General features: G+C 48.3%; 1 protein-coding gene across 2 annotated transcripts in view; it reads right to left on the bottom strand.

Moving 5' to 3' along the window:
• LRFN2 (leucine rich repeat and fibronectin type III domain containing 2) overlaps positions 1-12,234 on the bottom strand; it is a 191,649-nt gene that overhangs the window by 4,117 nt on the left and 175,298 nt on the right. The window lies entirely within an intron of this gene.

Genomic DNA, 12,234 nt, shown 5'->3' with positions numbered 1-12,234 from the left:
GTCAAAGAAGCAGAAGTTAAACCAGGGGACTTCCCCATCCCCTCGTCTCCCGTGTCTGCTGCAACTGTTCCCTCAGTCTCTGGAAGTGGGGCTGAGGGGTAGGCCATCCCTGGTCCCGTTCCGGCCCACCCCGAGACTTGGTGCCCCAGTTGTCCCATCCTTGGAGACTCATCAACATGGATGGAGCCTTCTCTCTGGGCTGGCGCTGTCCTGAGTCACAGACAAGGTCCTGCCCTTAGAAGCCAATGCCGTCGTCATCTCGAGATGACTTTCTTATGCTTAGGAGGCAGAATGTTTACTGGGCAAAGTGGGGGCAGGGTGTGCAATGTTAAAGACTAGAGCGTGATCCCGCTTCCCAGAGGGAAGGACGATTCCTCTGTCATAGCCATTGCAGGCCAGGTGCATGCATAGCAGAGAGACCTTGGAAAGAGTTTCTCTGGTTGGGGAGGCCTTGCCAGGTCCCTCCACCTTACAGGAGGGTCTGATGAGGCAGCAGTCTCCCCATACTGGGGCTGGTCCACTGTAGCTTGGGCATCTCCTGCCTGGACTTTCAGGGAGCCTGGACCCCACCCTGATCTGTGAGGCCCTTGTCCAGGTATCAGGCCTCGTGCTATGTCACCCCATAAACAGTTCTGCAGAAATGTTCACCTCAGCCTGAAGGTGCCACATCCCTCTCTGCAGCCTTCCCCATAGCTCCCTACTCCCAAAGAGCCCTCTGTTCTCCTACCCACTACGACTCAAGGGCTCCATCAGCACTCGTCAACCCCTCAAACCCAGAGCCGGGCTGCTTAATTGAGATCTCAAATATGAAATACCAGAGGCTGAGAACTTCCAGCTGGGAGGTCCACGTGGAGCTGTGGAGTTGACAGAGAGATATTGACATCTCGTCAGCGAACAGCCTGGGAGTTGCTTCCTGCCTCCTCACCATCTCAGTGCTCTGCTGCTGGGGAAGCCACAGTGGAGGGAACTTTATCCCCTGCCTCAGCCCAACCCCAAAACTACAGTGCTTGGGGCACAAAAAGCAGGTAGAGCCGGCGGGGAAGGGCTGGATCCAGTAAGGGCCTGCAGGCCAGCACCTGGGCATCATGGCGATCCTATGAGAGCTCTTATGTCACAGAAGTGGCATGGCCAAGACACAGAGAGGCTAAGTGATTTGTCTAAGGTCACACAGCTGGAACTGCTAGGATGGGGCAGTTGGGACTTGAACACTAGCTTCTAGGTCCATAGTCTGGGCTTGTCCTTGCCACATGACAAACATGGGGGTACTTTTCCTCAGCTCAGTGAAAAGCCCTGTGTCCTGTCAGCCCTCTCCTTCCCTGGAAGGACCCTCAGAGCCCCCGTGGCTCACACTCCTCTACCAGCAGGGTCTCTGGCCTGTGAGGCCATCACTGGGCAGTGCTGTGGGGCCCACTTCCTCCCACCTCGGGTCATGTGTCTACCAAACCTGTAATAGTGCCAATAGGAAGAGCAAATGCTTACCAAGTGGCAGCTGTGTGCCAGGCTCTGTGTTAGGTGCCTTACGTCTATCACCTCACTTGGTCCTACCGCATCTTTCGGAGGCAGCCACTAGTATGTCCGTCCTTCTGCAGCTGGTGAAACAGACTGCAGAGGTACAATACAAACATGCCTGGCAGAGCTGGCATTCAAACCCAGGCCGCCCCGCTCCTGTCCACTCTGAAGCACTGCTCTTGCCACTTTGCTGAGCATGAGCAGCGTAAGAGCAGGTCCGTTCGAGGATGGGGTGGGCAGGCTTGTTTATTGAACACCTGGTAAGTGACAAGGGTTTCCACATTCCATATTGCATTTAATGTTCACAAGAATCCTAGGACACAGGAGGTGGGCCATGGGCCCAGAAATCATCTCAATGTTTAAGCCGTCTTCTACTGGGAACCAGGCCCTACTGCCATACTACTACTACTACTACTACTACTACTACTACTACTACTACTAATAATAATGATGACGATGATGATGAAGAGTAGCTAAAATTGAGGGCTTACTCTGTGCCACGCACTGTTCCAAGATATTTAAGAGAATTCATACTCATTTAACCCTCCCAACAATTGTTGGGGAGGTTGTTACTATTATTGTCGTCTCCGTTTTACAGATAAGAACCCGAGGCACAGAAAGGTTAAGCTGCCTGTGCCAGGGCACCCAGCTGGTAAGTGGCAGAGCTGGGACCCAAACCAGGCAGTTTGGCCCCGGAGGCTCCCCTCATGGCCACTGGGCCGCATGGGCATTGCCCTGCTTTTCTGCCCTTCCCAGGCAACTTCGCGCAGGGCCTCACGTGGCCTCTTTCTCTGCCCCCTGCTTCCCCAGTCAGGGAAGAACATGATGAGATGAAGCCACACTTAGGCCGTGCTGCAAACACTGGTGTCATAGGGAGAACCTCGCACAGAACTGGCCTGTCCGAAGAAAGAAGCTCCTGGCTCCTATGCCGTGGTGTGTGTGTGTGTGTGTGTGAGTGTGTGTGTGGTGTGTGTGTGTGGTGTGTGTGTGTGGTATGTCTCTGTGTGTGGTGTGTGTGTGTGTGTGTGGTGTGTCTCTGTGTGTGGTGTGTGTGTGTGTGTGGTGTGTGTGTGGTGTGTGTGTGTGGTGTGTCTCTGTGTGTGGTGTGTATGTGGTGTGTGTGTGGTGTGTGTGTGGTATGTGTGTATATGTGTGTGTGTGTGTGTTGTGTGTGTGGTGTATGGTGTGTCTATGTGTGTGTGGTGTGTGTGCGTGTGTGTGTCTGTGTGCACGTGTCTGTGTGTGTGTGTGTGACATGGATCCGCTGGGATTCAGAGCCCACACTCTCAGTCACAAGCAGGACCACTCCCTGCTCCAGGCAGGAGAAAGGACAACCTGCATGAGAAAGTCATGTGTAGTGGGCACTATTCAAACTCTAGGGACAGAACCAAGCTCATCTCCCACCCACGTGGCCCTGTCTGCCCCCTCATACTCTCCAGCATGACCAACCATCAGGTTTAGGGAACCTGGATCTCCCTTCATTCCTACCCCCATCCCACCAGCACTGGCTGGTAGTCCCCCCTGGATGTCTCCCTGCTGCCCATCTCCACATTCACACTGTTGCTTAGGGCTTGCCGTCTTTGGCCTGGATGAATGCAGCAGCCTCCAAATAAGTGTCCCTGTCTCTGGCTGTGCTCAGCAGTGGCACCTCCAGAGAGGTGCGTCTGAAGCATGACTCTGGCCATGCCCCTCGCCCACTGAAACACTCCTCAACAGCTGGCTATGAACGACAAAGCATAGTCCAAGCTCCTGAGCTGAGTTCCCAAACCAGGATTCCCATCATATTCTTGTCCTTCCACCCACACACCCTCTAACTTTCAGCACATTCTTTAGGAAAACACTTAGGAATCAGTCAGCTCTTCAGGATCAGAAGGCACACTCACAGAGGGATAATTAGAGACTTTACCTACACAAGAACTCATTACAAAGGAGTGGATAGGGGAATGGGGAACCACAGAAGAATGTGCAATAACCCAGGCATAGTAGCAGCCGAGCTGTTCCCCTCTCTAGGCCTGAGCACACCAGGGAGGTCACCAGGCCTCGGAAGGATAGAGAATCGTGCAGTCTGCACTACTCGGTAGATAGCCCACAGCTGGGTGCTGGTCCACGAGTTGTTTGTTCCTGGTCTGTGATCAGATAGTATAGAAATTGAGAGGAAGCATTACGAAAGTTTTATAGCAATTTGGCATTGGTTGTGACATCCAAGTACATGACCATTTTTTTCTGATAACTTATTTCTATTATATCCTTACAAAAGCAATAGTCTGCAACAAATTGGAGGGAAACAGCTCTAGTCCTTCACCATGAATAGCTTGAGAAGCACTGACCTGGAGCAGAGTTTCCCAGCTTTAGCACAATTAATACATCGCTGGATAATTCTTTGTTTTGAGGGCGCTGTCCTGTGTACTGTAGAATGTTTAGCAGCCTCCTTGGCCCCTATCTGTTTGATGCCAGTAGCATCTCCTGTTGTGGCTACAAAAGATGTCTCCAGACATTGCCAGATATTCTCTGGGTGCAAAATCACCCCCCCGTTGAGACATATTAGTCTAGAAAATTTGAATGTGGGACAGAGGCAGCCAGAGGCAACTTTACAGCATGGGAACCAGACAAGTAAGTACCTTGATCATATTCTCTTTTCTCCTCCCACTCTTCTGCTACTGCTCCCCATGGCTGAATCCAACCAAAAGCCAGAGTTCATGGGCGCATGCTGGTCAGCCTTCCAGGGCACACAGCAGGGTACAGGGGAGAGAGGGTCTGGAGAGGCAAAAGACAATATCTGGCACAGCCATCGGGTCACAGCCCTTTTGGTGAAATTATGATAGATTTCCTTCCATCACATAAAGTAGTAATATCTTTGCTAGCAGAAAACTTGAATTACTATTTTAAGTTCAGTTGCTCCAATGTGTTCAATTTAATTAAAACACAATATAAAACTGCAACCCAAGCTCTTACCCAGGGAAAACAACACAAGCATAAAAGGCTGCTTCTGAGTTGTTTTTCTTTTTTCCTATTAATAGTCATTTGGCATTTGTTCATTAGTTGAACACTAGCAAACACATCGACAGATGATATCTACCGCTGATACCAGAGGTTTAAGAACAAATTACAGGAGCGTCCTGGTTATTATACTATTTGCTCTCAGAAGATCTGTCTTCCCTTTCACCTGCCCACGCTGCCTGATTAGGAACTACATTTCCCAGGTTCCCTTTCCTATTCCCAGAGTCCTGTGCTCCAGGTAGAGTAGAGTTGGCCAACAGAAGCATTGGAGGAAGAGTGGAGGGCGGGAGAAAGGGAGAAGTCAGTATTTCTTCCTCTGTTTCTACTTCAAGTGGTGTCTCTACAGCTCCTGAGCCTTCTCTGTGACCCCAGTTTCCAGGGTTCTAGCTCCTGCCAGATAGATTTTGATCTTAGGCTCTGGTCATCCCATCTCTTCCATGTTCCTCCATCCTTGGACACTGGTGGCTGGTCCGAGGCTTCGGACTAACTAATCTTCATTATGCCTCACTGTCTATCTGATTGAGGACTCAGTAATACCATCACCCATATAATCCAATCCCTGTACTGAATTCCCTCTTAGATTGAGAGTGTTCTTTCCTTTCCTTTTTTTTTTTTTACCCTGACTGCATCCTGAGTGACACAAGAAGATAATCTTTACATGACAAGAATATTCTACCTATTAACTTATCATTTTTTTCTTGCACTTTGGGAAAAGACTATCATTACTGCCTGTCAGCAGCACATCTTGGCCTTATCTAGTGGACCTCCAGCCTTAGGAAGCGTTTTGACATTCTCTCTGAATCATTCGTCACTCCCCAAATTAACCACCTTGAAGCCTTTGCCTGTAGCAGCCCCTTTTCCCCCCTGAAAACCTCTTATCTCTTTCTGCACCTGGTGACCTCATCCTTCAAGGCCTGACTTAAATGTCATCTCGAACCCCACCCAGAACTGCTCTGGCTCTCTTTTCCCGCAGCCTTCCATACATGGCTCCGTTGGAGCCCTTCCGTGTTTATGCCTGTGTTTCCCAGGAGGCCACAGGCTATGTCTTATTCATCTTTGGATCTCCCCTGCCATTCATGATATCTGGCCTAGAGTCACTGCTGAGTGCATATTTACCCTGTGGTGGAGCAGTGAATGAAAGAGTGCTTTGTTAAATGTTACAGCCTATACAAATGTAAGAGAGTCTTATTTAAATTTGATGGATGGCTAATGGTGACTCTCAGACACTGGCTGGTGTGAGGCGATTTCTCCAGAGAGGCATTTTTCTTTTTATTTATTTATTTTTTTTGGAATTGTGGTGGATGTTTTTATTTTATGTGTGTGTTTTTTTCAGTTACAGTTGATATTCAGTATTGTTTTATATTAGTTTCAGGTGTACAGCATCGTGGCTAGACATTCATGTAATTTATGCAGTGATCCCCCTAATTAGTCTAGTACCCACCAGGTACTATATATAGGTGTTACAACGTTAATGACTATATTCTTTATGCTGTACTTTACATCCCCGTGACTATTTTGTAACTACCAATCTGTACTTCTTAATCCCTTTACCTTTTTCTCTCATCCCACAACCCCCTTCCCCTCTGGCTGCCATTAGTTTGTTCTCTGTGTCTATGAGTCTGTTTCTGTTTTGTTTGTTCATTTATTTTGTTCTTTAGGTTCTACATATAACTGAGATCATATGGTATTTGTCTTTCTCAGTCTGACTTATTTCCCTTAATATAATACCCTCTGGGTGGGTTTATCCATGTTGTCGCAAATGGGAAGATTTCATTCTTTTTTATGGCTTAACATTCCATTGTATATATGGACCACATCTTCTTTATCTAATTGTCTATTGATGGGCATTTCCCTTGCTTCTATATCTTGGCTATTGTAAATAGTGTTGCAGTGAATATAAGGGAGCATATATCGTATTTCCCTGAAAATAAGACCGGGTCTTATACCGTATTTCCCCGAAAATCAGACTGGGACTTATATTAATTTTTGCTCCAAAAGACGCATTAGGGCGTGTTTTCAGGGCATGTCTTATTTTTTCATGTCCAACAATTTACATTTATTCAAATACAGTCATGTCATCTTCTGGAACATCGTCATAATGTACTAAATGCGTGTATCTGGATGATGATCTTAACTGGGGCTTATTTTCAGGGTAGGTCTTATTTTCGGGGAAACACGTTATCTTTTCAAATTAGCATTTTGGATATTTTTCGATAAATACCCAGAAGTAGAAGTGCTGGGTCACAGAGACATTTTTCCATATCCTTGAGGCTCACCGCATGGATTGCTGACAACCTTTATGGATGTACATGTAGATAAGTGTTTGGGGTGTGTGAACGCAGGAGTGTAAGTGAATGTGTGTGGCACAATGTGTGTGGGGCAGTGTGTCTAAGTATCATCCGATAACTGAGTGTGTGAGTATTTGTGAGCATGCGTGTGTGGGAGAGGGACACAGAGAGTTTAGGACTTCACATATATATGGTCCCGAAAAGGTTCCGGTCCCAGGAAAAGTTAGGCACTGCTCTGCCCCTCTTCCATCCACTCCCCCCAACCCCCCAGAAGCTTCCACATATCCCCTGACACTTGTGAAGTGATTCCCCAAGTTACCTCTCCCAGAGACACTTGCAAGCCAAGACTGTTCCTTTTGAATTGCTACCATTGAAGGCATTTGGGGCATCTAGGAATGGGAACGGGAGAGAATCTAAAAGTCACCTGGGCCCCTGGGGAAAGCCTGAGAGCTGACCGCCTCAACTCACTCCCTTTCCTGGGCTCACTCCAGACTACATTCCCCAGGCTCCTTTGCAGTTAGGGGTGTCCAAGTGGTAAGTGCTGGCAAAGGAACCTGGTGGCAGCAGGGTGTACCACCTCTGGGCCAGGCCTTAGAGGGAGTGTCTGTCACACTCTCTCCTTCCCTTCTGCACGCTGGACCCCGCGTGTGGTGACTCTCCTTGACTCCTTGACGTGCAGATGACAAAGCCTAAGGGATGGTGGAAACTGGGTGCCTGAGTCTCCAAGTGAAGAAGGCATCCTGACTAATCTGGGTATGCAACCCTGACTCTTAGGAGGGCAAGAAATCAAATTCTACTGTGTGTGAGCCTTTATGCATCAGCAACCATTTGCAACAGTAATTAGCCTCTTCTGACTAATACAGCCCCCTGCAGATAAGAGGAAGTGAACCTGAGGAATTTGTTATGTGTAAGTGTGTGACAGAGATAAGAGGGGATGAAGGGAGTGTGCATTTGCGTAAGAGGAAGACATCGGTGCTGGCGTCTAAACAAGAAATGCAATTCTTACTTCTCCGCAGTTGTCAACAAACGCCACCTCTTTAATCTCCAGTCTCCATCCCTGTCGGCTCCCCCAGCACCACCATATTTTAGAGGCTCTCCTTGCCTTGCCCCCCATCAGTGATGCACCGAGGCTGCCTGCTGAGCCCCAGCAGTAATTTGGAGAAGCCATGTCAAGCTTCTCTATTCCACTTCCCTGCCTCTGCACCCTCATTACTGGCTCTTCACAGAACCATTGGCCTGCCAACCTCTCCCGCCAGCTGCAAGATCTCAGGGCACATGAAAGGGCCTCATTAAACTGAGGTACACGGCCCTGGCTCCCCAGCCTCTCCCTTTTCCTGCAATCCCCAGAGAGGCCTGTTTGTTTCCCTACACAAACTGCAAGGAGTAGTGGAGACGAGGCTGGTTCTATCTTGCATATAATGTATTGAGTACTTAACCATGCACTGGGCATTGACAGGTCCTTTGCTTCTTCTGCACACTGACTCTATGAAGTAGGAATAATTATTCCCCACATTACAGATGAAGAAACTGAGGCTCAGGCAGATGGGTCAGCGTTGTAAGCTAGAAAATGGCTGAGCCAGTGCTGTAAGCCAGTCCTGCCAAGCCATTGAGCATGGTCTTCCCTATACTGTGGCACCTTGAACTGAATTGAGCAGAATCAGCTTTTAGCAGGAAGCAAGTCTCAGAGTTAGGCTAACTGTTTGATAGCAATTAAAAATATTTATATTACTACAATGACACCTAACATATATTGAACCCTTACTCTATGTCAAACACTGTTTTGCGTAATCAACATGTATCAATGAACTAATCCTAGCTCCATTTTACAGATGACAATATTGAGGCTCAGAGAGGTTAAATGACTTGCCCAAGGTCTTGCAGACAGAGCATTTGTGTCGAGCAAAGATTTTAACCCAGCACTCTCATATTACCTCAATCAACGCTCGTGATGACCCTGGCAAGTAACCTTTCTTAATTATACTCCCCACTTTAGAGACAGTGATTAACTAACTTGCCCTGAGGTCACATGGCTAATTAGGTGTAGAGATAGGTTTCCAGTGAGTGATGAGGGGTGGCTTGCTCCTTCTGAATGCTCATGGGAAGGCTGAAGGAAGTGAGGGAGACACATGGATTTGGGACTCCCTGGGTGCCCTGAGGCACTCTGTCTGATTGGCAATTGCTTCACCTTGTCACTGAGTAGAGAAACTATACTCAAAATGGTTGAGATTCTGAGGCAGAACGCCCCAACACCCATTCCCTCACTGACTGTCATGCAGGGGACCCTGCTCGCTGCGCCATTTGTCGTGCAGGCTCTCTGCTCCCGCTCCCCGCCCAAGAACGCAGGACACGGTAAGGCCAAAAAGGAACACCCACGGAGCCATAGATAGGGGAGTCAAACCAATATATTCTCGCTGGTGGCTGGGCTGGAGACACAGGAAGCAGGATCTACATAATCTGCCTAATAGCAGTCCGCGCTTGCCAGCCACCATCTTCTTGCTAGCCCCCATTCTATTCCTTTTCTGCTAGCGTAGCCACAGCCGTTATATTAGTGGCCAATGGCCTACGGGTTACAGCTGACGGCCAACTAGCCACAGCTGCTGGCATCTGATCATAGTTGATGGCCATTTACTACCCGAGCCAGCACCTTTCTATGTGAGGCCAAGAGCCTGGAAACTGTTTTTTGGGGCTTTGTCCCCTCACTGACCTAGGTTAGTGTCTGGCCCAGACGAGCTCCACTTGAGGGTTTGTTGTATAATGGAATGGATGATGCTGAATGAAAAGAAATGTATCTCTGATGGTGGAATTCCAGGCCTCAGGGATTTGGGGCTGGCAAAACTCAGGCAAGCTAAAAAGTAGGTTTGGGCAACGCTTGGATCCTGGATGGGCTGGGAGAGAGATATTGTGGCTTCAACATCTGCAGCAGGATGTATTTTCTGCCCCATGTGACTTCAAAAGTCTTTTTCAGAGGACACATGGTGACAGTGTTAGTTAAGCGTGGGCCCAGTGAGTGCAGAGGTTACTGGAAAGTAGGCCAAAGAGGGCCAATCCCCAGCAGGCTGCCTCTGTGCTCATCTCCCAGAGGAAAGGTTTCCCAGGTGACAGGTGAGGACCTGGCCTGGGGAGGCATTGCCTTTGCTCCCCGAATCAAAATATGTGGCAGATCCAGCTGCCTGGCAAGGGTTTGGAAAATTGCCAGCCCCTGTGTTTGGCTGAGACAACAGTGTGAGGGAGGGAGTTTTGCTGGGCTTCATGGCGCTCCTTCATGGACGGGATAAAGCCAGGAGGTCAGAGTGTGATTGCTGGTACTGGACCACCAAGGTTCAAAGCCCAGAGCCATCACTCACTGGCTGTATGAACTTGGACAAGCCACTTGACCTCTCTGTAAAGGGGGCAGATGATAGGCCTCCCTCACAGGGTCGCTAGGAGGATGAAATGAGTCAGTGCCTATAATTTGAACCACACCTGGTCCATGGTGAGTGCTCAGTGTTTCTTAGTGATTGCAGCTGAGGGAATCATGGGGTCCCAATGGGGACAGAGAGATGAATCCATCAGGCATGAGGTTAAGCTAGATACTGGCTAGCGAAGCAGGCACACAGGTGCTCAGCCCAGCTCAGAGGCCAGCCTTTTGAGGTCTGGCAGTCTGTCTCAGCACAGGATGCTAGCCCCAGCCTCCCCTCCAGCCCAGGCTGCTCTGACTGACTTACCAAGATGTCTGCTGGCTCTTTCTAGTTCTCCCTCTGCCATGTCCATTCACAGACCACAGGGACGCCAGGTTGAGAGGGCCCATCAGTCCCTTTATAACAGGTTCCTCTGGCTGACAGCACTCCACTCACACACTTTCAGGGACATGCCAGGCAGCCCATCCCAGCTTCATACAAGTACAACCCCTAGTGGCTCAGAATCCCTGCTCACGTTGGGCTGTATTGACAGCTGCTGTTTCCTCTACCCTGCCCCAACGCAACCCCATGGGGACATCCAGAACAAGTTTTGTTTTTTTTTCCTTTAACACATGTCGGTGCTTCCCACATTGTGCAGCAGCTCTCTCGTCCCACCTTGATGCTTTGCTTTTTCAGAATTAACATTTGCCTTCCTCCCGATCATTTCCTTGGGACACAGTTCCCGCTTGTATCCTGGCTGCTCCCCTCAGATCACATGCCAATTTGTCCTGCTCTCTGGAGAGGGCTGAGCACAGAGAACAAAGTCAGACCCACATTCTCCCAAACAGACCTCACTTCTGTTGAGGACCCCCATCCAAGACTACATTGGACTTTTTGGAAGTTGCTTCCCATCAGTGGTTCCCACGGACCAAGCTGTCAATGGACAAACCTGTGATGTCCCTAGGGTTTCTATTAAGCCATGTTGTACCCATTTTGTTCCCCTGAAGTGGAATTTCTATCACTGCAAGCTGAGTGACTCAAGTGAGCCTACATCTCTCTCTCTACATATGTAAAGAGGGTACCAAAAAAATATGTACACATTTTAAGAAAGGAAAACTGTATTAAATTGTAATACTCGATATGTACCAATAGCAATAGATAAATGCAAGTCACGTTTGACTTCTGCAATTACAAGAGGTGCTCAAAGTGGTTCCCATCAGTGTCCAGACACTTCTGATTATGGCGAACTACTGTTTGAGCAACATTAACCAAAGTGTCCACTTGTATATATTTTTTGGCACCCCATGTATATGTATCCAAATTTCTACAGATATGAAACTTTCCTCTGTATTCAATTGTCCTTAGTTCCCAGCCCCCGAGAACTGGGTCAGCATGTCTCAGAGAAAAAGATGTAGGCTTTGCAATCAGGCAGAAATCTCTCATCGAAGGCTGGTTCTGCCCCTCAGTATGTGATTCTGGGTTATTTTTCCTCTCTCTGAATCTCAGTTTGCTCATGTGTGAAATGGGGATAGCAGTACCAACCTTCTGTGGTGAGTATGCAATAGGGATAAATATGGCTGCCCCTTCCGCTCCTTTCCCAGGGCCCTTGGGTACCCCAGTGATGATGATAATGATGATGATAGTTGAGGAGCTTAGAAAAGGTTACTAATAACAGGTCACCACTTACAGAAGAAAACATAGGTGTAAGACCAATTATACCTCGTCGTACACACAGGAATGTGCAGAAGGAAGATTTTACACCAGCTGCATCCAGAATACACTAGAACAATCACAAACCCCAAGTCAATACCACCCACTGATGAACCAGATAAGATAGTTCTCCCCAGTTGGCAGATCCATAATTTCATGAGTGCACCAGCCAGGTGCAAAGTCACCTGCAGCAGTCACCTCCTTAAAAATGTTATCACAGGGGTAGTTCTGGTCAAAATGGTGGAGTAGGTAAATGCTGTGCTTGCCTCCTCCCATGACCACTTCAAAATTACACTAAATTATAGGACAATCAAACTGGAGAATCATCTGAAGACTAGCTGAACTGAAGTCCT

This window comes from Rhinolophus hipposideros (genome assembly GCF_964194185.1).
Source record: "Rhinolophus hipposideros genome assembly, chromosome: 3".
NCBI classification, from domain to species: domain Eukaryota; kingdom Metazoa; phylum Chordata; class Mammalia; order Chiroptera; family Rhinolophidae; genus Rhinolophus; species Rhinolophus hipposideros.
This window is presented reverse-complemented; position numbering and strand designations above follow the sequence as displayed.